Source organism: Protopterus annectens, chromosome 2.part1 (genome assembly GCF_019279795.1).
Source record: "Protopterus annectens isolate FY-2018-M chromosome 2.part1, PAN1.0, whole genome shotgun sequence".
Classification (NCBI taxonomy): domain Eukaryota; kingdom Metazoa; phylum Chordata; order Ceratodontiformes; family Protopteridae; genus Protopterus; species Protopterus annectens.
This window is the reverse complement of record NC_056729.1, coordinates 1811894947-1811918873: the sequence shown is the minus strand read 5'-3', so window position 1 is coordinate 1811918873 and position 23927 is coordinate 1811894947.

The following is a 23927-nucleotide window of genomic DNA, read 5'->3' as shown; positions in this document are numbered from 1 at the left end:
TTCTTCATCTGTAAATATGTTGTAAGTAATTGCTATGTAAATTGTTAATCACTATGTAATCCAATGTAACTACTATCTATTTTAACTGTGGAGCTTTTCTCCCCGGGCCTCCGCTGAAAATGGACCTACGTCCAGTCTGACACTCTTCTTCTTCTTCTCCTTCTTCTTCTTCTCCTTCTTCTTCTTCTTCTTCTTCTTCTTCTTCTTCTTCTTCTTCTTCTTCTTCTTCTTTCAGCTGCTCCCATTAGGGGTCACCACAGCAGATCATCTGTTTCCATTTCTTCCTGTCTTCTGCATCTTGCTCTTTCACACCAACCACCTGCATGTCCTCTCTCACCACATCCATAAACCTTATCTTAGGCCTTTCTCTTTTCCTCTTACCTGGCAGCTTCATCCTTAGCATCTTTTTCCCAATATACTCAGCATCCCTCCTCAGCACATGTCCAAACCAACGTAATCTTGCCTCTCTGGCTTTGTCTCCAAACCTTCCAACCTGGGCTGACCCTCTAATATACTTATTCCTAATCCTGTCCATCCTCATCACACCCAGTGCAAGTCTTAACATCTTCAGCTCTGCCACGTCAAGCTCTGACTTCTGCCTTTTTATCAATGCCACTGTCTCCAACCCCTATAACATAGCTGGTTTCACTACCCTCTTGTAGACCTTCCCTTTCATTCTTACTGCTACTCGTCTGTCACAAACCACTCCTGACACTCTTCTCCACCCACTCCATCCTGCCTGTACTCTCTTCTTCACCTCTCTTTCACACTCACCATTACTCTGAACTGTTGATCCCAAGTATTTAAAGTCATCCATCTTCGCCAACTCAACTCCCTGAATCCTCGCCAGTCCTCTATCCTCCCTCTCATTCACACACATATATTCTGTCTTAGTCCTGCTAACCTTCATTCCTCTTCTCTCTAGAGCATATCTCCACCTCTCCAGGGTCTCTTCCACCTGTTCCCTACTCTCACTACAGATCACAATGTCATCTGCAAACATCATAGTCCACGGGGACTCCTGTCTGAACTCAGCTGTCAACCTGTCCATCACCATTGCAAATAAGAAAGGGCTCAGTGCTGATCCTTGATGTAATCCCACCTCCATCTTAAATGCATCCGTCACTCCCACCGCAGACCTCACCGCTGTCACACTACCCTCGTACATATCTTGTACCACTCTTACATACTTCTCTGACACTCCCGACTTCCTCATACAATAGCACAACTCCTCTCTAGGCACCCTGTCATATGCTTTCTCTAAATCCACTAAGACACAATGCAACTCCTTCTGACCTTCTCTGTACTTCTCCATGAACACTCTCAGAGCAAACATCGCATCTGTAGTGCTCTTTCCTGGCATGAAACCATACTGCTGATCACTAATCATCACTTTCCTTCTTAACCTAGCTTCCACTACTCTTTCCCATAACTTCATGCTGTGACTGATCAATTTAATCCCTCTGTAGTTACTACAACTCTGCACATCACCCTTATTCATAAAAATCGGTACCAAAACACTTTTTCTCCATTCCTCAGGCATCCTCTCCAAGATTTCATTAAACAATCTAGTTAAAAACTCCACTGCCATTTCACCTAAACACCTCCATGCTTCCACAGGTATGTCATCTGGACCAACAGCCTTTCTGTTCTTCATCCTCTTCATAGCTATCCTTACTTCCTCCTTGCTAATCCACTGCACTTCATGATTCACTATCCACACATCATCCAGCCTTCTCTCCCTCTCATTCTCTTCATTCATCAACCCCTCAAAGTACTCTTTCCATCTCCTCAACACACTCTCCTTGCTTGTGAGTATGTTTCCCTCATTATCCTTTATCACCTTTATCTGCTGCACATCTTTCCTAGCTCGGTCCCTCTGTCTAGCCTCTGTCTAGGTCCTTTTCTCCCTCCTTAGTGTCCAACCTTTTATACAATTCTTCATACGCCTTATCCTTAGCCTTCACCACCTCTCTCTTTGCCATGCACCTCATCTCCTTATACTCTTGTCTACTTTCTTCATCTCTTTGACAATCCCACTTCTTCTTCGCCAACCTTTTTCTCTGTATACTCTCCTGTTCTTCTTCACTCCACCACCAGGCCTCCTTGTCCTCCTTCCTCTTTCCAGATGTCACACCAAGCACCCTTCTAGCTATCTCTCTTACTAGCTCTGCTGTAGTTACCCAGCTATTCGGTAACTCTTCACTGCCACGCAGTTCCTGTCTTAACACTTCCCTGAACATCACCTCACAATTACCCTTTTTCAATTTCCACCATTTGATCCTTGGTGCTGCCCTCACACTCATCCTCCTCTTCTTGATCACCAATGTCATCCTACAAAACACCATCCTATGCTGCCTAACTACACTTTCCCCTACCACCACTTTAGAGTCTCTAATCTCCTTCAGATTGGCCCTTCAACATAAGATATAATCCACCTGTGTGCATCTTTCTCCACTCTTGTATGTCACCCTATGCTCCTCCCTCTTGTTAAAAAATGTATTCATCACAGCCATGTCCATCCTTTTCACAAAATCCACTACCATCTGACCTTCTGCATTCCTTTGCTTAACACCATACCCTACCCATCACTTACTCATCCCCTCTGTTCCCTTCACCAACATGCCCATTGAAATCTGCTCCAATCACCAGTCTCTCACCCTTGGGTACAGTCATCACCACTTCATCCAACTCACTCCAAACTTTTTCTTTCTCATGCATCGCACACCCAACTTGTGGAGCATATGCACTAACAACATTCATCATTACATCATCAATTTCCAGCTTCATAAACATCACTCTATCTGACACTCTTTTTAACTCCAAAACCCTCTTAGCATACTGTTCCTTCAGGATAATGCCTACGCCATTTCTCCTCCCATCCACACCATGATAAAACAATTTGAAACCGCATCCAATACACCTAGCCTTGCTCCCCTTCCATCTGGTCTCTTGCACACACAATATACCAACCGTCCTTCAGTCCATTATATCAGCTAGCTCCCTCCCTATACCAGTCATACTGCCAACTTTCAAAGTTCCGACCCTCACTATCGCAGTCCTAGCCTTTACCTGCCTTCGGGCATGCCTTCCGCCTCTTCTCCTCCTTCGGCCAACAGTAGCCCAATTTCCACCAGCATCCTGTTGGCCAACAGTACTGGTGGCGGTCGTTGTTAACCCGGGCCTCGACCGATCCGGTATGAATTTCTGTACAGTTTTCTGCATGTATGATTTTGCAAAATTTTACGCCGGATGCCCTTCCTGACGCAACCCTCCCTATTTATCTGGGCTTGGGACCGGCACAAAGAAATGCACTGGCTTGTGCATCCATTCAGACACTCCCGGTCAACAAATGTAAATAAATAAAATAAATAAATAAATAACTTTTTATGCAGGAGTGTCCATGGTTGGTTCTGGATGCGTGGAATATTTTTTTCTTTCTTTCTTTTCTAATGGTCTGAATACACTTTCCGATACACTGCGACGATTGTAGCAGTTTAATTATTGTAGATTAAATGTATATGCAATCAGAACAGTGGTGTTTACTGGTTAGATTAGGGTGAGTCTCAAAAGCATCTTTATACTAGCCCAATTACCCAGGTGAACAGAATGTTTTCAGTGAACATAAAGCTTCATTATTGGTTCATTGAGCAGTCCCTTTCAAAATATATAGCCACATATATCCATCTCTTTACCCTGCAATTCATGTTGTCCATTTGAAGCAAAGGACATGAGTTGTAACAGTGTAAGAATGAACAAGAACAACATTTATATATTGTGATAAGAGACTTAGGGACACAGGTGGATAGTGGTCTCACCTTCGATAACCACATCGCCACAACAGTCAGGAAGTCCTTCTATGTGGCACACCTCATTGCTAAGGGCTTTTTATCCAGGAAAAAGGAGGTCATTGTCCAACTGTACTCATCCCTCATTAGACCCATTATAGAATACAACGACTCGTTTGGTATGTACTTCTGAAGACATCTGCAATAACTGGAAAGGCCGCAGAAATGCCTCACTAAAAAAATCACAGGCCTAAAGCAGATGCCCTACGCTGACCGCCTTAAAAAACTCCAGCTATACTCTGTGGCATATCGTCTATTCAGAGGCGATCTCTGCTTAACATACAAGGCCATGTCAAACCCAGAGCTGTTGGACATGCTGCACGTAAAGAAATCTCAATCCCTCAAAGCCAAATGCTCCAGGGATCTAAACCTTGTCATCACAATAAGCAAAACATGCTGGAGGGATAGGTTCTTGACCCAGAGACTCCCCAGACTCTGGAATAGACTGTTCATACATGTCAAGCAGAGTGCCTCTTTGACCCTCTTCAAAAGGAACCTTGCCGATTGGATGGGAGAAAGGAAATTCACCCCGGGGATCACGTCAGTTGCCCTGCTAGACAGGGGTTCAGGGAAGTAAATAGTGTGGGAAGAAATAGCCAGGGAGTTGTTATGGCTACGCTTGTATAGGCCCTTGAGCCGATAGCATAGTACCAACCTATGAACCTATTTATCACACAGGATTTAGTGAGTGAATGAAGTCTGCTTGGAGTTTAGCACCACAGGGCTCATTAAATCCTTTCTGATACATTTATTTCATGGATGCTCTTCACTGCTTCACTCTACTTTCCCAGTGTTAGTTTTCTGGATCTTATTACACTTCTTGTGAGACTTGCTTATTGTTCTGTGTTTTCCTGGAGTACTTACGTTTTTAAAGAACACCCATGGCTTTGCCTCATATTTCTGCCAGCCCCTTGTTAAATGGATGTTACTGTAGTAAATCACAGAGGCTTTCAGTCATCCAGTGATGCCATATATCAGCAATTTGGAAAATACACATTGAAGCCAAAGGTGTCGTTCCATTAAATATTTAAGTGGATTACAGTTAAATGTAATAATCATCATTGCTTTTGGGCACACAGTGATTTTTTTTTAATTAGGCAGTGTGTTGTGTAAGAGTTCCTTATGTTTTTGTGTAGACAGTAGGTCTTTTTTATAGGTTAAAGTTGCTGAAATTGTAGATTAAAGCAAACCCTACTGGACTATTTACTTTTTGAGAGTACTGGAATTCCCAGATTGTTCACTTGGGGAAAGCAGATGTCAGCAGCTGATGAATATGAATGAAATAAGTGTATCATGCAGGATTAATTGAGAGATTTCATGAAGTCCTGTTGGAATTTTGTTTGAAAGAGCTAATTATACCTCTCAACTGTACAGATTTGTGCAGAACTTCAACATTTTGCCTCGAATTTTAGTCTGTTTTTCATAATTTTTGGTTTTCTGGCAAATCACTGCCAAATCATTAAAAGACTGTAGCTGAAAAATAATGACAGACATTTGAGTTTCAGACTTCGTGCCCTTCAGAAAATTCATGCTAATGCAAATCCTGTTATTCTGTCAACTAAGTTTCTAAGGGCAATATTTAAAAATTGTCCCTATTTTTGGGTCTTTGTCCCCCCATTATTAATAGCTTTGTCCAGATTTCTTGCTTTAAGAGATTGAGATGTATGAAGAGCGTTATACGTCCTGCATGATAGATTTATTTCATCCCTGCACTTCTGCTACTGTTGTTTGCTTCCCCAGTGCACATTTTCTTTTATTCTTTCTCTTTTGTACTTGTGTCTGGACGTTTTATATGGTCATAGGTTCATAGAATGTCACTAGGCTAATGGACATAGAGCCCTTACAAGACTAGCCATATTTATCCTGAGCTGCCCCAATTGTCTGTAGTTAGGTAAGCGAAGTTCACAGATGTAAGGGTTTATGGTAGTTAATAGTGACTTCCTCTATCCGGGAGGGACATGGCCATCACCCCAGGAGTGAATTTGTTGTCACCCGTCCATTGATCTAGGTCATGTCAGAGGCTAGGTTAAGATCCCTGAAGCGTGTGACCCTCATGCAGTTTGATTTATGAATGTGTAGAATTTCCGTCAGGGCCGAGTCAAACACTGCCCTGTAAGCCAGGCACAGCTCACCCCTTAGCAACCTGTAGGAGACAAAATACAGTGACAGGCCTTTCAGTATTTCTGTGTAAGACTTGTTTTGTCTACCCTGTAATCTCTTGATGAGAAACCTTTGTGGTGTCTCCAATTGTTGCAGGTGTCTAGTGAGGTACATGCAAAAGGGAGCATTGTACTCAATTATTGGTGTGATGAGGGCCGAGTATAATGGAATTATAACATCCTTAGATTTAGATGCACTGCTTTTACTTATAAAATGTACCACATAGAATGATTTTCTTACTACCGTGGATATGTGATGGTCAAAGTTCAGATTACTATAAACCTGACTACCCAGATTATTTACCACTGGGTCTACCCTTGGGGGGGGGGTCCTGTCTATAATGTAATTAGCAGGGATATCAGATTTCCCAAATATAATGATAATTCTTTTTTTTTTTTGCATTCAGCCTTAATCAGTGTCTTTGGCACCAGTCATTTGTCTGCATTAACCCTGCCTGCAGTATATTAACATAACTGAGGGACTCAATGATTGCTCACAGTTTGCAATCATAAGTGAATTTGGTTGGCCACAGGCTGTTCACGTTTGGTTGAACTTCTGAGAAATAAACTCTGAACATTAAGGGGCCACAAAAGAACCCTGTGGTACGCCACTGGTGACTGGTCTTTTACTAGTGTCTATATTAGATCACCGACCATTTAAAAAAGTGAACGGTAATTAATCGACCCTATGAAAGCAAAAGCTTACAATCTCAAACTGTCAGAACAGCGATTTTTTTCCTAGGGAAAATATGGTTGTTCCAAAACACATACACACAACACAAGCACACCAAACAAACAGCAATCCACACACATACACCTAAAATCTTACACCTAGCCCTATACTAAACTATACACACACCACTAACTATCCACTTACCTTAACCCAAACCCTAACCCTAAGGTCCTTTACTATCGCACACTCACCTCACCCGCTCCCTAACCCTAACTCACCTAACCCGCCCTAACCCTCACATCCACACAATCGCACACTTACCTGAACCAATCTCATAACTTTCCACCACAGCACTGAAAATACCGAAGCAACAGAAACGGACAACCAAATTCTTTCCCTAGGAAAAAATGTGGGTTTCTGTTGCTTCGATATTTTAAGCTTTCGCTGCATAGGGTTTGATATTAGAACATTTGAATGTTTGAAACCTCGATGTTCTAATATAGACCCTTTTACTAGAGGCAATGTCACCCACTTTGACAGTATGTGTCCTGTCGGTGAGCCAGCTAGCTACCGTGGTAATGTAGGGGTTAATTCCCAGTTGGGAGAATTTCTGTATAATACCTGAGGGAAGGATTGTGTCAAGTGCTTTGGCAAGGTCAAGATAGGTGGTATGCAATGTCCTTGCCTCATATAGGTCCTTGCAGACTTTCTTGAAGAAGTCAACCATGTTTAACAGGCTACCTTTAACGAATTTGAACTGGGATGGGTTCAGAGTTTGGAGATTACCTATATCCTTGTTAATAATATCTATAATGATTCTTTCCATAGCCTTGTAGATGAGGCTAGTCTAGCGTATGGGCCTTAATTCCCAGGGTCCGGTGATGGTCGCCCTTTCTGTAGTGGGATTACTGTTGCTGTCCTCCATTTTACCGTAACATAGCCAATTCGCAGGCTGTGATTAAACAGGGATTCAAATAGATGTGCTAAGTCATGTTTTAAGTTGTTTAAAAGTCTGGGATGTTGTCTGGTCCCATTGATGCTTTGTTTTTGGCCTTGGAGAGCATCGTAATGACTTGCTATCTTGGGATAACAGGCTGAGGAATGGTGGCAGGTTTACTTTGGGGGATGACTGGAGGGAACGGGAGGGTGAAGTTCGCTCCAAATCTGTCAACTAACAAATTGGCTATTACATCCAGTTGAGTATGGGTGGTGCCATCTAGAACCAGTTCAGAGCATAACTGAGTATTTTCTTTTAGATCTCAGACATAGTTAAAGGAAGCCTTCTGATTATCTTTAGCTAGGAAGGCTATTTTTGCTTACTAATTAGCTATGAAGGACTTGACAAGATCGCTAAATGTGTTTGTTTAAGCTACAGAGGGATTTCTTCCTCTGCTTAGCCAGTTCCATCTTGTTCTTGGACATTAGTTTCTTTTTCTTGTATAGCCTGTTTATACTAGGGGTCCATTAGGGTGGCTTGCCTTTTCGGTAAGACCTGGTTTTAATCCAGTTAGAGTTCTGCTTGAGCTTTTCGTAGCAGTGTTATTGATTTTAAATAAAGTTCCTGCAGCTATGTTGCAAATAAGCATTTATTTGTACAGAGAATACATAATATGCACACACGTTGTAGTTAAGTGAGGTCTTTACATACCTCTCAGCTATCCTTGAATTTGCAGGTGTCTGATTTTGTAACATATTTTGCCACGTCCCTCATACCTTTTTATTTGTGCATAATTCAGTGAGGGTTATAGTCAGTCAGTAATGTCAGACATTAGACTTTCATACCTCCTATTGTTGATAAAATTATCTTGATGTGAACACTGTTATTATTTTTATTATTTTTAGTAGCAGATAATATTGAATTATACTAATTCAGCCAAACAACATCAAGCAACACATTTCACCATGCCATTAGCTTCCTAGTTGAAGTTGTTAGTAAGTGCTCCCCATTTTGGTCATTTATTCCACGTTAGTGTTTCATGCTTTGGAGATGGAAGGTTGGTAGCTATGCAATTGCTGCGTTTGTTGCTTTCCCTTTCTGTTGTATAGAAGTTACTTACGTATGTGCTAGAACAGATTAAGATCTCTTGAGTGTGTGCATATCAGCAGTGGATTTGTGGATGTGCAGTAAATCTGAGAGGATAGGATGTGTTGAGGCTCTGCATGAGAGACAGAGTTCACTGCTCAGCATTCTTTATGATACCGAGAATATGGACCAGGCTTTGAGACACTGTACGGGCTGAGAGATGGTATAATGGTTAAGGTGTTAACTTTACAGATGTAAGGCACAGGGCTTGTTTCTCACATTTAAAGGAAATTGGCCAGGCTTAAAATGGCCCACAAGGGCAGTTAGCCCAGTACTTATCTGTGAATATCTTATTATGTAAACCCTTAAAATGGCCCACAAGGGCAGTTAGCTTAGTACTTATCTATGAATATCTTATTATGTAAACCCTTAAAATGGCCCACAAGGGCAGTTAGCCTAGTACTTATCTGTGAATATCTTATTATGTAAACCCTTAAAATGGCCCACAAGGGCAGTTAGCCTAGTACTTATCTGTCAATATCTTATTATGTAAACCCTTAAAATGGCCCACAAGGGCAGTTAGCCTAGTACTTATCTGTGAATATCTTATTATGTAAACCCTTAAAATGGCCCACAAGGGCAGTTAGCCTAGTACTTATCTGTGAATATCTTATTATGTAAACCCTTAAAATGGCCCACAAGGGCAGTTAGCCTGGTACTTATCTGTGAATATCTTATTATGTAAACCCTTAAAATGGCCCACAAGGGCAGTTAGCCTAGTACTTATCTGTGAATATCTTATTATGTAAACCCTTAAAATGGCCCACAAGGGCAGTTAGCCTAGTACTTATCTGTGAATATCTTATTATGTAAACCCTTAAAATGGCCCACAAGGGCAGTTAGCCTAGTACTTATCTGTGAATATCTTATTATGTAAACCCTTAAAATGGCCCACAAGGGCAGTTAGCCTAGTACTTATCTGTGAATATCTTATTATGTAAACCCTTAAAATGGCCCACAAGGGCAGTTAGCCTAGTACCTATCTGTGAATATCTTATTATGTAAACCCTTAAAATGGCCCACAAGGGCAGTTAGCCTAGTACTTATCTGTGAATATCTTATTATGTAAACCCTTAAAATGGCCCACAAGGGCAGTTAGCCTAGTACTTATCTGTGAATATCTTATTATGTAAACCCTTAAAATGGCCCACAAGGGCAGTTAGCCTGATACTTATCTGTGAATATCTTATTATGTAAACCCTTAAAATGGCCCACAAGGGCAGTTAGCCTGGTACTTATCTGTGAATATCTTATTATGTAAACCCTTAAAATGGCCCACAAGGGCAGTTAGCCTAGTACTTATCTGTGAATATCTTATTATGTAAACCCTTAAAATGGCCCACAAGGGCAGTTAGCCTAGTACTTATCTGTGAATATCTTATTATGTAAACCCTTAAAATGGCCCACAAGGGCAGTTAGCCTAGTACTTATCTGTGAATATCTTATTATGTAAACCCTTAAAATGGCCCATAAGGGCAGTTAGCCTAGTACTTATCTGTGAATATCTTATTATGTAAACCCTTAAAATGGCCCACAAGGGCAGTTAGCCTAGTACTTATCTGTGAATATCTTATTATGTAAACCCTTAAAATGGCCCACAAGGGCAGTTGGCCTAGTACTTATCTGTGAACATCTTATTATGTAAACCCTTAAAATGGCCCACAAGGGCAGTTAGCCTAGTACTTATCTGTGAATATCTTATTATGTAAACCCTTAAAATGGCCCACAAGGGCAGTTAGCCTAGTACTTATCTGTGAATATCTTATTATGTAAACCCTTAAAATGGCCCACAAGGGCAGTTAGCCTGGTACTTATCTGTGAATATCTTATTATGTAAACCCTTAAAATGGCCCACAAGGGCAGTTAGCCTGGTACTTATCTGTGAATATCTTATTATGTAAACCCTTAAAATGGCCCACAAGGGCAGTTAGCCTAGTACTTATCTGTGAATATCTTATTATGTAAACCCTTAAAATGGCCCACAAGGGCAGTTAGCCTAGTACTTATCTGTGAATATCTTATTATGTAAACCCTTAAAATGGCCCACAAGGGCAGTTAGCCTAGTACTTATCTGTGAATATCTTATTATGTAAACCCTTAAAATGGCCCACAAGGGCAGTTAGCCTAGTACTTATCTGTGAATATCTTATTATGTAAACCCTTAAAATGGCCCACAAGGGCAGTTAGCCTAGTACTTATCTGTGAATATCTTATTATGTAAATCCTTAAAATGGCCCACAAGGGCAGTTAGCCTAGTACTTATCTGTGAATATCTTATTATGTAAATCCTTAAAATGGCCCACAAGGACAGTTAGCCTAGTACTTATCTGTGAATATCTTATTATGTAAATCCTTAAAATGGCCCACAAGGACAGTTAGCCTAGTACTTATCTGTGAATATCTTATTATGTAAACCCTTAAAATGGCCCACAAGGGCAGTTAGCCTAGTACTTATCTGTGAATATCTTATTATGTAAATCCGTGATTTTCTTGGTGAGGAAATGCTATGGGCATTCAAGCTGCGTCACGTGTTTGGACATGTACAAGCCACAAAGGGCATCATACGCAATGATCAGTCCAATAAGTGCCGAATACAGTGAAATGATCAATTTTCTGGGCCTGGATGCCATACGCTTACTAGTAACCCACACAATGAAAAAGGACTTTGTAGATACATGGTGACTTAAAAATACTTTTCTGTCTACAGAGACATTGTTTCTCAAGTTCTTAACTACTGGATTGATTTTTCAGGAACATTTTATCAATGTGGTAGTTGCAGGGGATATCCTGCTTGCTGAAAGACACTAATACATTTGCTGGCATTTTGTTTTTGCCCATGGTTTTGTTTCAGCTATTTGTATTGGAAAGGCCCTCTTGGAGGATCTTGGTGGCCTCTGGAGAGTTAATAATGGTACCTAGTTAGTTTAGAGTCATAAACAAACTTAGAGACTAATAATCCGGTCCAGGGGTGCAGTAGTTGTATTGTCACCCCACAGAAAGAGGTTCTCCGGTTCGATTCTCATCTGGAGTGCATTCCATGTGAAGTCTGCATGTCCTCCCTGCGTTTGTGTGGGTTTCCTCTCACATTCAAAGGCATACATCTGGAGCATTTCTTCCCGGGCCTCCACTGAAAATTGGCTTTGATCCAAGTCAGACTTTCCCGGTTAGCAAATGTTATATATATAAATAAAATCCCTGATTGTTGGTTTTGAATTTGAGAAGCAAATGCCAAAGAGGAGTGACCCAAGTACTGAACCATGAGGAACACCACTAGTGACAAAGTCTTTTGGAGGAGGTAGAGCCACCCGCCCTAATTTCCTGGGTTCTGTTTGTGAGTCAGTTTGCTATTCATTGACTTACTTAGGGGCTGACATTTAGTTGGGAGAGTTCATTCCAAACTCTGGTGTTGTTAGTAGTGGTCAACACCTTAGAGACAGCTACATATGTGATGTATCCTGATTTTTCCCTCATACTGTTACCATAGTAACCTTCTTGAAGAAGCCAAGCAGAATGAGTAAGCAGGATCTGCCCTTGGGAAACCGAATCAGCCTGGGTCAAGGGTGTTTTTCTAGGTTGATGATGTCCTTTTTATTAATTCCTTAATGATTCTTGACAAAGTCTTACACATAAGGCTCATCAGATTTGTATGTGTATAATTACCAGGGTTTGTTGATGTCACACCTGTGTGCAGGGTTAATGATTGTTACTGTGCTACATTCTCTGCCAAATAGCTTGTGTGGAGTTTGATATCAAATAGGTTTTGTAGAGGATTTGACAGGCCCGTATTCAGACTGGTCTGTAGGCATCAGGGTATGTAGGCATCAGGGTATATATATATATATATATATATATATATATATATATATATATATATATGTGTATATATGTCTGATTTTGTATCATATAAGTAAAGACTGTAGTCAGTCAATAATGCGAGATATTAGATGTTCATACTACTTTTTGTTAACATGGACATTGATATAACCATACCAATGCAGATCATAAAATAAATGTTTGCTTTCCAGAGAATATGTATATGTATGTTTGCTGTAACAAAAGGAGATACTGCCAGCCCAGCTATCTGGAGCTTTGTAAATAATTATAGGTCATTTGTGAATATCGACAATTCATAGGCTTGTGTTACAAATGTATTAGAACTGTATGTCATATAAGATGGTTTAATGAAGGTTAGCAGGACTAAGACAGAATATATGTGTGTGAATGAGAGGGAGGACAGAGGAATTGTGGGGATGCAGGGAATAGAGGTGGCGAAGGTGCATGAGTTTAAGTACTTGGGATCAACACTTCAGAGTAATGGTGAGTGTGGAAGAGAGGTGAAGAAGAGAGTGCAGGCAGGATGGAGTGGGTGAAGAAGAGTGTCAGGAGTGATTTGTGACAGGCAGGTACCAGTAAGAGTGAAAGGGAAGGTCTACAAGAGGGTAGTGAGACCAGCTATGTTATACGGGTTGGAGATAGTGGCATTGACAAAAAGGCAGGAGTCAAAGCTTGACATGGCAGAGTTGAAGATGTTAAGATTTGCACTGGGTGTGATGAGGATGGACAGGATTAGGAATAAGTATATTAGAGGGTCAGCCCAGGTTGGAAGGTTTGGAGACAAAGCCAGAGAGGCAAGATTATGTTGGTTTGGACATGTGCTGAGGAGGGATGCAGAGTATATTGGGAAAAAAATGCTATGGATGAAGCTGCCAGGTAACAGGAAAAGAGGAAGGCCTAAGATAAGGTTTATGGATGTGGTAAGAGAGGACATGCAGGTGGTTGGCGTGACAGAGCAAGATGCAGAGGACAGGAAGAAATGGAAACAGTTGATCTGTTGTGGCGACCCCTAACGGGAGCAGCCGAAAGAAGAAGACGTCATATAAGATGGTTTATACAGACGTGTGCTGAAAATATATTTTATGAAGTACTGAGCTAAAATGTAACCAAAGCATGCCCTACTGGAAAAAAGGAGAGAAATGTGCATGCATTATTGTAACTGTTTAGATGTATATATTTTAACAATGGAAACTGGAACACCAGAGGTCAACTTCAGAAAAATAGCTGAAATTAAATTAATTTATGACAGCAACAGACAGGATGTCTGTACTAGGAGGCTCTCTGTATTTCTTGAAAGAGAGGTAATTACTAGGCTTGAGATGTGGAAGTGTTTTATTCCTTTATGACTTCCAACAGTTGCACAGCTCTGAGCAAAAGCCTTTGTCTATTTATTTTCACAGGTAGATGCTACATGCTACCAGCTGCATCAATGAGGGTTTTACCTGGGACAGTCAGATGGCAAGAAGTGATGTCATTCTGCAAGCTATACCAGCAGTAATATTTGGGATATTTAAGAGCTCTCTGAGAGAGACTGAGTATTCTGTATTTGTCTTTGACCTAACAACATCAGCTGGAAGACCCATTCACCACATCTGCCTTGTTGCTCTGTAAGTAAGTCTAGGGAACAGTATAATTCGCTTAAACACATTCAGGAATATAGCTAAGCTTAATTTAGATGTTTTTCTTTACTTATTTGAGACTGTCCTGCAATATTGTTTTAAATATTTTGTGTGGTTTTGTGTGGTTTTGAACTCTGATGCAACTGTGATTATATACTGAGTATTTTCTTGTTCTTTTATTATTTATTATTAAATATATTTAAACATTTCATTGTGGCTGATATTTGTAAAAGTGGCCACTGTGATACAGGGGTTAGCATTGCTGCCTCACAGCAAGAGGTTCTCCAGTTCGATCCTCGTCTGGGGTGCCGTCTGCGCAGAGTCTGCATGTCCTCCCTGTGGTTGCGTGGGTTTCCTCCTGATGCTCCGGTTTCCTCCCACATCCCAAAGACATGCTGTAGGTGGATTGGATACTCTAAATTGGCCCTAGGTGTGAGTGCATGCATGTGTGTACCTTCTATGGAAAGTTGGGTGTGGGGCTGGCGACTCTACACCGTAAAACTCCACTGCCAATAATGATTGGACAGGTGATCCACTGTGGCATCCCCTAACCAGGAAAGTTAAAAGAAGAAGAGGAAGATCATGGCTAATATTTGTGATACATGTTTTAAGTCATATTGAAGTTGTGAGAGTACTTGCATATTTATCTGGTGACACTATATAGGCCACTCCTAATAACCTTGCTCTTGGTCAAACTATCATTTGTATTAACAGTAATATTACACAGTAGGATTGGACACCCTTTTTAAGGGCCTTAAAGTAGCTGACGAGGAGGTGGCTGGTGGCAGTGATAACTACTTCATATTCTGGGCAAAAGGGAGCATAGCTAGTTAACCTACACTAGCCTTTCCCGTGTGTGTGTGTGTGTGTGTGTGTGTGTGTGTGTGTGTGTGTGTGTAAATTAAACATCAAAGGGTGTATGTGTCAGCTACTTGGGCAGGGACATGAAGCATTGGTTGGACAGAGAGGGTGCCGGAGGTCTTGGCTTGGCCACTCAGCTGAGATCCCAACTCTATCGCTGTGCCAGTGGGGAATCTTACTGGGGATCTGGAGAAAGAAGTAGAAACCAGCCCCAGACTGACTGTAGTCTCTGTGAGCTCTTAAGGGAAATTGCACTTGATGCAGAGAGGTGCATCTGCAAATATGTGTGTGTAAGTTGTCATCCCCCCACTGGTGCTAGTGGTGAGGAATGAGGCTCCTTCTTGATTACTGGGCTAGAGGTAGGGTGTCACATTTGTGTATATGTATGTATGTTTGTATATAAATATATATATATATATATATATATATATATATATATATATATATATATATATATATTTATATACAAACATACATACATATATATATATATATATATATATGGGCCTACTTCTTTTGGTCGACAACTCATATGACTGACACTCATTTGGTCAACAGCTCATTTGGTCGACAAACATTCTATTTGGGGGTTCGCCCCAACACCCACAGCCCCCACACCCCCCCAACTATATATAACAACTCCACAGTCGCACAACAGTGGGGAGGGGGGCAAATCCCAGTTTTTGCCTTGAATACTTTTTGTCAGCCAAATGAGCTGTTGACCAAATGAGTGTCAGTCATATGAGTTGTCGACCAAAAGAAGTAGACCCATATATATATATATATATATATATATATATATATATATATATATATATATATATATATATATATATATATATATATATATATATATATATATATGTAGATATAATGTATAAAATATTCACACACACATGACTATGGTTGCTTTATAGATGTATGTGTATATGTGTGTTTGTAGTATATATATTCACACACATATTACTATTGTTATGTTATATGTGTATGTACATATAATACAAAATCAAGGAGTGTGCCACGTGGCTGGGCTATGCACCACATGGTCATATGCATGGAATGTGTAATCTGACTGGGCAATGCCAGGGTTTGGAGGGTGGCCTAATGGTTAAGGTGTTTGCCTTACAAACCCAAGGTACAGGGTTTGAATCTCACAGGGGATAATTGGCTAGTGTTAAAATGGCTTGCAAGGGCAGTTAGTCTAGTACTAACCTATGAACCTATGTGCCACGTGGTCATATTCATGGTATATACAATATGACTGGGCTATGGGCCATGTGGTCATGTGCATGGAATGTACTATGTGACTGAGCTATGGTCCATGTGGTCATATTCACCTTTCCAATACCCACCCTTAGACCTTACCTCCTTTCTTAAGCAGCAATAGGTGAGTCACAGTTAGGGAGAATTTATGAGTACTCATCCATTTGTCAAATTCTTTCTTAAAAATATAGTGTGCCACAGTGCTTGATGTGGACAGGAAGGTTGTTTCGGAGAAGGGGTAGTATATATCTGACAAATATGGCTTTCCAATATCATCTCTGTATTTTCTAAAGAAGGTTCAAATCTTTTATTTCAGTGTTTGCCAGGCTGTTGCTTTTGGGGACAAATTAGAGATCTTGGACTGCCAGATCCCAATTGACAGAGAAAGCAAAGCACTGATTGCCCATTTGGAGTCTATATTACACTGCATACAGGGACAAGGCCTCCAGTCTCTGTTGTTATAGCAAGTCCTTCAGTCTTGTGATCTTTTTTGTAGGGAATTTTTGTTGTCTCTTGAACTGCTTTATATGTGTATTAACATGCAACCCAAACGAGGCATTGTATTATGTGATGGGCCTGATAAGTGCAGAATATAGATAGTTCAGGACTTCTTTGGACCTAGAAGAAATACTGTTTGATATCAGCTATGTGAGAGAATGATTTCCTGACCAATGCAGTAACATGATCACAAAGAACATGGAGTTTGCTACTTAGTTTGCATGGTCATGGTGACACAACATCTTCATTGTGGAGTGATGTGTTTTCTGTACTGCACACTTGGTGGAAGGTTTGTTTTCAAAGTCAAACAATATTACATTTTTTTAGAATTTCATTTCATTCCATTTTCAGCACATCAGCTAGTAACCTGGTTAAGTTAACTTGCGTCTTCTGCATGTCTGAAGGATATTCAGTTATAGCACCCAGTTTACAGAAGTCGGCAGATATGGTTAATTATAGTTCCTTGTTTTTGATTTGGAGATCAGAGAAGGATATGCTGAAGAGCAGAAATCACAGACTGGAACTCTGTGATATGCTACTGGTTACTTTCCTAATGTCTGAGGATACACCTACCACCCTCCAAGTGTGGGTTGCATCCCTCAGCCAGTTTGTCATCCAGCTAACTACAAAGGGATCAGTTTAAAGTGCAGTTAGCTTGTTAATAATGTTGTCATGTGATGTTGTAGCAAATGCTTTGGCAAAGTCAGGATGTGCTCTATGACCAGTGTGACCACTGTCCACAGCTTGCTTTACCCTCTCAAAAATGCATAACAAATTAATTCCATGTGATCTAGCCTGAACAAGTCAAAGCGCTGTGGCTTAGGTCAGATATGATATTGTATATCTTACTGTTGGTTTACTTTATCCAAGGGTTTTTGGTTTCTAATACCATTTATTGGGTCTGTATCAGAACATCGAAGTATTAAAACTTCGAATGTTCTGATATTGAACACTATTCAGTGAACGCTAAGAATAGCGAAGCTGCAGAACAGCAAATTCTTTCTTCGGGAAAGAATTTGGTTGGCCGTTTCTGTGGCTTCGCTATTCTTAGAGCTGTGGTGGAAAGTTACGGGTTGGGTTCAGGTAAGTTTGTGATTGTTTGTACGTTAGGGTTAGGGGTGGGTTAAGTGAGTTAGGGTTAGGGGTGGGTTAAGTGAGTTAGGGTTAGGGCGCAGGTTAAAAATGTGTGTGATAGTGACAGACTTTAGGGTTAGGGGCGGTGTAAGTGAGTTAGGGCGCGGGTTAGGTGAGTGTGCAATAGTGACGGACCTTAGGGTTAGGGTTTGGGTTAAGGTAAGTGGGTAGATAGTAGTGTATGTTTAGTTTAGTGTGGCGTTAGATGTAGGAATTTAAGTGTATGTGTGTGGTTGCTGTTTGTTTGATGTGCTTGTGTTGTGTGTATGTGTTTCAAAGCAGCAAATTTTTTCCATGGGAAAAAATTCGCTGTTCTGAATGTTTGATATTTTCATGTTTAGATGTTTTGGGGCTGATGAAATAGCATTCGCTATTTTCATCTTTCGATAACGTGATATAAACGCCATCAATTATGACCCATTACAGGAAGTTCATCAGGCTGACAGATCTGTAATTCTTGGAGTCTGTGGTGCGGCTACCTTTGTGAAGAGTCATCATAGCTGCTGTGCATCAAACCTCTGGGAGAAAGTGAGTAGATAAGCTCAGGTACAGAGCGAGTTGACCGGTGCATGTTAAATGCTGTTTATCAGGAAGCCTGATATGTTTTCAGGTCACATAGTGGACATATTTTTGTTTCAGCAAAGTACTTTTAACAAGTGTTATTTTGGAATAGCAGGTGGTTTTGCACCTTAGGTGTATGTGGATTTGGTATAGCTGTCTCTGGGTAAAGATGGCATTGAATTTGTTGTCCTGTATATTTATAGTACCCCCAAATCTGTGTAAGTTGCATAATTTTAAATGAATTCTGAGCAACATTGGGTGATATTTTAAAACTTCCTAACCTTCATAAGGAAGGATTTGTAATTATCCTTGGCTTTTGATGCTGGCCTAATTTCTTGGAAAGCATTAGCTTTTCCTGATGTTTTTTCTATTGAATAACCTTTTGAATAACAGGGGCACTGGGAACTAACTTTGGGCAGTATGATGCCAGGAAATCTTCTTGGGCTAAGCTTATATAGGCTCCCGGGCCATTAGCCTAGTACACACCTATGAACCTATGTACCTATGATGCTAGAATCAGAGGGGCTGTAGCCAAAAGGCAGACAGTGTTGGGGGAGTGTGTGACAGAAGAATGCCAAACAAACTGAAAAGTAAAGAGTATGAACCAGTGATGCAACCATTACTATTGTATAGCAAAAAACGTGGACAGTGAAGGCACAGCAGTTGAGGAAGCTACAGGCTATGTATATTAAGTACCTGAGACAGGTGGTGGGATGCACAGTGTGGAATAGATGAAGAAATGAGGACATCAGAGCAGAAACCAAGGTAGCTCCAATTACAGAGAAAGTCAAAGAGACCAGATTACTGTGGTTTGTGCACATGTGCAGGAGTACAGAAAACTATCTGGTGAAGAAATTTGGGACAGACAGGAAGAAAGCAAGAGGAAATTAGGGGGTCCAGCCAAGAGATGGATGGATTGTGTAGAGAAGAGTTGTAACAGTAAGGCATGACTGTCGAAGCAGGTAGGTAGTGGCGCTGAATCGAGAGAGATGGAGAAAGTTGATGTGACACCCCAACCACACGTAGAAAATGAAATGGATTTGATAATGATGAGTAGTACCATAGCAAGGGTGGGGGGCAGGATCAACTGTCCCGGTGCAAAGTGTTGGGGGGAGCACACTCAGTCGATCCCAATCTCTCTTTAATGTAGTACCAGCTTTGTAGTCAAAACTGAGTCCTAAGTGCTCCATGTGTGGTGTGAACTGTAGCAAGGAGTAGGAGAAACGTCCACTTTTTTTTTTTTTTTTTTTAGTTTTCAATAGAAGAGGTGGGGAGAGTCGTAGATCTAACTGTAATAAGCCAATCACTTTCAATGGAAGAGGTGGGGAGAATTGTAGATCTAACTGTAATAAGCCAATCACTTTCAATGGAAGAGGTGGGGAGAGTCGTAGATCTAACTGTAATAAGCCAATTGCTTTCAATGGAAGAGGTGGGGAGAGTCATAGATCTAGCTGTAATAATCCAATCACTTTCAATGGAAGTGGTGGGGTGAGTCATAGATCTAACTGTAATAAGACAAATGCTTTCAATGGAAGAGGTGGGGGGAAAGTCATAGATCTAACTGTAATTTTATAAATTAGTGATCAGCTTATTACAGTGGCTTGCTTTTTCTTTTGCTCTTCACTTGAAGAGCTGAAGGGCTGTTTCACAGTACCACCCCAGGGCTGGCTACACATCGGATGGTGAAGATAACATTTGGATGTTAACCTTGGTTTGTGTAACTTTAGCTAGAGTTTAAAACTATATATATATATATATATATATATATATATATATATATATATATATATATATGGACCTACTTCAGATCACTGAGAAACCAAAAGATTGAATTCCAAAAGACTAAAAATTCAAAATACTGAATGATGGAACTTGCTCCATCTCCACTGTTATGTGATCTTGGAGTTGGTATACATAGTTAGCAGAGGTTGTGGGTGCTGCAAACCCCCCACACACACACACATGAGGGATGCAGGGGGCTTGCCCCCGCATTAAAATGTGTTCAGTATTTTTAATTTTCAGTCTTTTGGGAGTCAGTCTTTTGAAGTAGGCTCATATACATGTTTAATTTTTTTAAGTAAAACCTGAGCTCTGTAGAGCTCTGTGCAGGCTGGGTATAAACTGAAGCAACTGTTTGTTACATTTGTAGCAAGCAGTTTACTGCATTTTAAAAAGTACAAAAAAACCCCAATTTTTTACTAAAATGTGAGAGCTGTAGTCCTCCGCACAAGTAAGGTATAAACTGTAGCAACTGTTTGCTAACAGTTTGCTACAATTTAAAACAAGAATATATATATATATATATATATATATATATATATATATAAAATTTAAATAAAATATGTTGAACATCATTGGGCAGGCACATAAATGGGACCTGAATGGCTGCGTAGTAGTGTAGGGCAGTATTGTCATGCATTGCTGTGCCAGTAAAAGGGGCATCCATTTCTTTAATTTTTGGTCTTTAGTGGAAGAGCTGGCGGTGGTGTAGATTTAACTGTAATAAGCCAATCACTTACATTGTAACAATTATCTTTTTACAGTGAATTGTTTTTTTTTTTGCTTTTCACTTGAAGAGCTGAGGGGTGGGTGCTGGTTTATAGTGCCATCCCAGGGCACAGGTTGAACAAGCTACACTTTTGATGATGATATGTCCCTACACTTCTGAAGACTCGTGCGTGGTAATTTATATCTGTCATTCAGTGCTGTTAAATACCCAGACCTCATTAATCTTACACCTCCACAAATGTGTCCACAAACTAGAGAATCCCTTAACTGTTGAGCATTTTTCACTAGGTCTGTCCTCAGAATTCTGGCTTTTTTTTGGCTATTTTTGATGATATGGAGTCAAAAATCCATATCTCCAGCATGATTCAACATTTACTCATGAATGTTTCAGAGAATATTACTAGCATAATTATCTATAAAACTTTATTAGAGAGGACTGCTACTGTTTAAGACAAAGGAGCAACTGCAGCTTTAATTTTTATGAAAAAGAAATGCATGTCATGTTTAATATCTCAATATATACAAAGACTGATAACATCACAGTTCTACAGGAGAACATACTGCTTTTATGTCTAAAAATCACAAGAATATTTTATTCATGTTTTTGATTATCTTTTGATCATCTCTGTGTTGGAGGGAAGCCTTCTAGCTTATCAGTGGGAGTGGTAAGCATTAGGTAGCCTATCTACCACAAGAGGAGTGGTTCTGGCCCAGAAGTTGTAGTTTATTGGCCATTTGGGCATTTTATTTCCATCTCTTTCAACTTTCTGGTTTAAAAGCCGCACTTGCGCTTGTTTCCCACCTTTCCTGTAACTAGCCTAGTCCAGATACAGATTTGCTGTATCCAGGACTTTTTGTAGGCTTCTGAGCCCCCCAAGCCTTTCTGTGTTGGAGGAAAGCCTTCTAGGTTATCAGTGGGAGTGGTAAGCACTAGGTAGCCTGTCTACCACAAAAGGAGTGCTTCTTGGCCCAGAAATTGTAGTTTATTGTCCATTTGGGCAGTTTGTCCATCTCTTTCAACTTTCTGGTTTAAAACACCACATCTGAGCTTGTTTCCCATCTTTCCTGTAACTAACCTACTGGGATGCACTAGAAAGTCTTAAACTGATACAAGCCTTCTAGCTTAGAAGAGAGACTTTGGAGTGATTAAGTATCAGTTTTCTGTATTTTCTTGCTGTACTTAACTGTATTCTGCCATTTATTGTGATTTAAAAGCTTGTTTTTTTCACATATTGTACTTATTTGACTGCCTGCACTTTTAAAAAGTAATTTTTTGTTTAAATAATTTGTTTAACTGTTGTAGGCTACACACTAAAGTACGATAACCTTTTCTGATCGTTTGTAGTCGCTTAAAGCTGTTTTAAGTGTATTTTGTACTGTTTTTGCCTTATAGTTTCAAAAATACCCCAAAAACAAAAATATTCCTTGTTTCCCGCCATTCTAAGCTAGTATAGTCTAGTTTTCAGGCTAGTGCTGAATTCAGGGCTGTGTTACTAGTTTTTGAGTTGCCCATACCTTACTTGGATAGAAGGAAGTTTCTCTGTTCACCTGTGAGAGAGGGGAGCTTTGAGCAGCCTATCTGTCCCTGGAGGAGTTGTTCCAGCCCAGAAGTTAGTATTTTATTGGCCATTTTGGGCTAATTTTTCTCTCTTTCATTTCCCTGCTATAAAAACCGTGTTTACATGGTTTTGCTTGCTGGGCAGCGCCGGTTAGCTAGGGTTAAATTATTCCTGGCTCCACTAAGTCTCCTCTTCAGTTCTTCCCTTGAAACTAGTCTAACTCTCAACCTAAGCACTCAAAAAGCATCCTACAGCCCAGCACTTGCTCAAACCTAATAAGAAGCACTAATATACCCTGAGACTTGATTGCCCAGCAGGGCAAGGCTCTTTATTCACCCATCACCAACCAAGCGACTAAGCAGCTCATCCTACTATTCAGGCATGACCAAAGGGCAATTTCAGTTGTACTCTCCAGTTCAGCTGGTGAACCTGGGTATCCTGAGGCAATGTTACAACTGCCTCATGTACACAGAGAACCCTCTCCTCCAACCACAAAACACTAACATATGCGAGAGATGCAATTATATAGCCAAACTGAAGTCTAAGCTCTTTCCACCGAAGACTAGAATGGACAGTCAAGAGGAGAAGGTTAACACTTGCACCACACCTCCAGCCACACACAGACCTACTAAAACAGAACTGGCAAAAAATACACATAAATACACAAAATCATACTCGGAGGCTCTAAATAAAAACCTGCAAAAGCATCAGAAACCTCCAAAGAAGACACCCAAACAACCTGCACCTCCCGTCACAAACCAGACAGAAAATACAAAATCAGTGTGTCGCAAAATCACAGCCCTTAAAGCGAAATAACATACCTAACACACTAGTAATAGGTAACTCTATAGTCAGGCACACTGACGTCCCACTCACTAGGCTGGACAAGCAGAAGGTTACTGTTAGCTGCCTGTCGGGAGCCAGAATCCGCAACATAATACAAGCACTGAGGTCACTCCAGAACAAGTACAAATATGACTCTGTCATTGTTTATGTTGGAGTGAATAACCTGAGACGTACCTCCCTGGACTAAATGAAAAGAGACATGGAAGAGCTCTCTGATCATGTAGCCCAGGCTGGTATGACCCTGACCCTGAGTATCATCCTGCCCTCACCAAGAATGATACCTCAGTATAAAGAAAAAATGATCAATTTCAACAATTGGCTAAGCTTCTGGAGTCATTCAAAGGGGATCCAGTGTCTGTCAGCCTGGGATGACATGCTCTACAAGCCGCGTTGCTTCGCAAGAGATGGCTTGCACCTGTCACCCTTAGGCTTTTGAATACTGGCCAAGGCTCTTACTGCCCGCATAGTGCCTTTTTTAGGT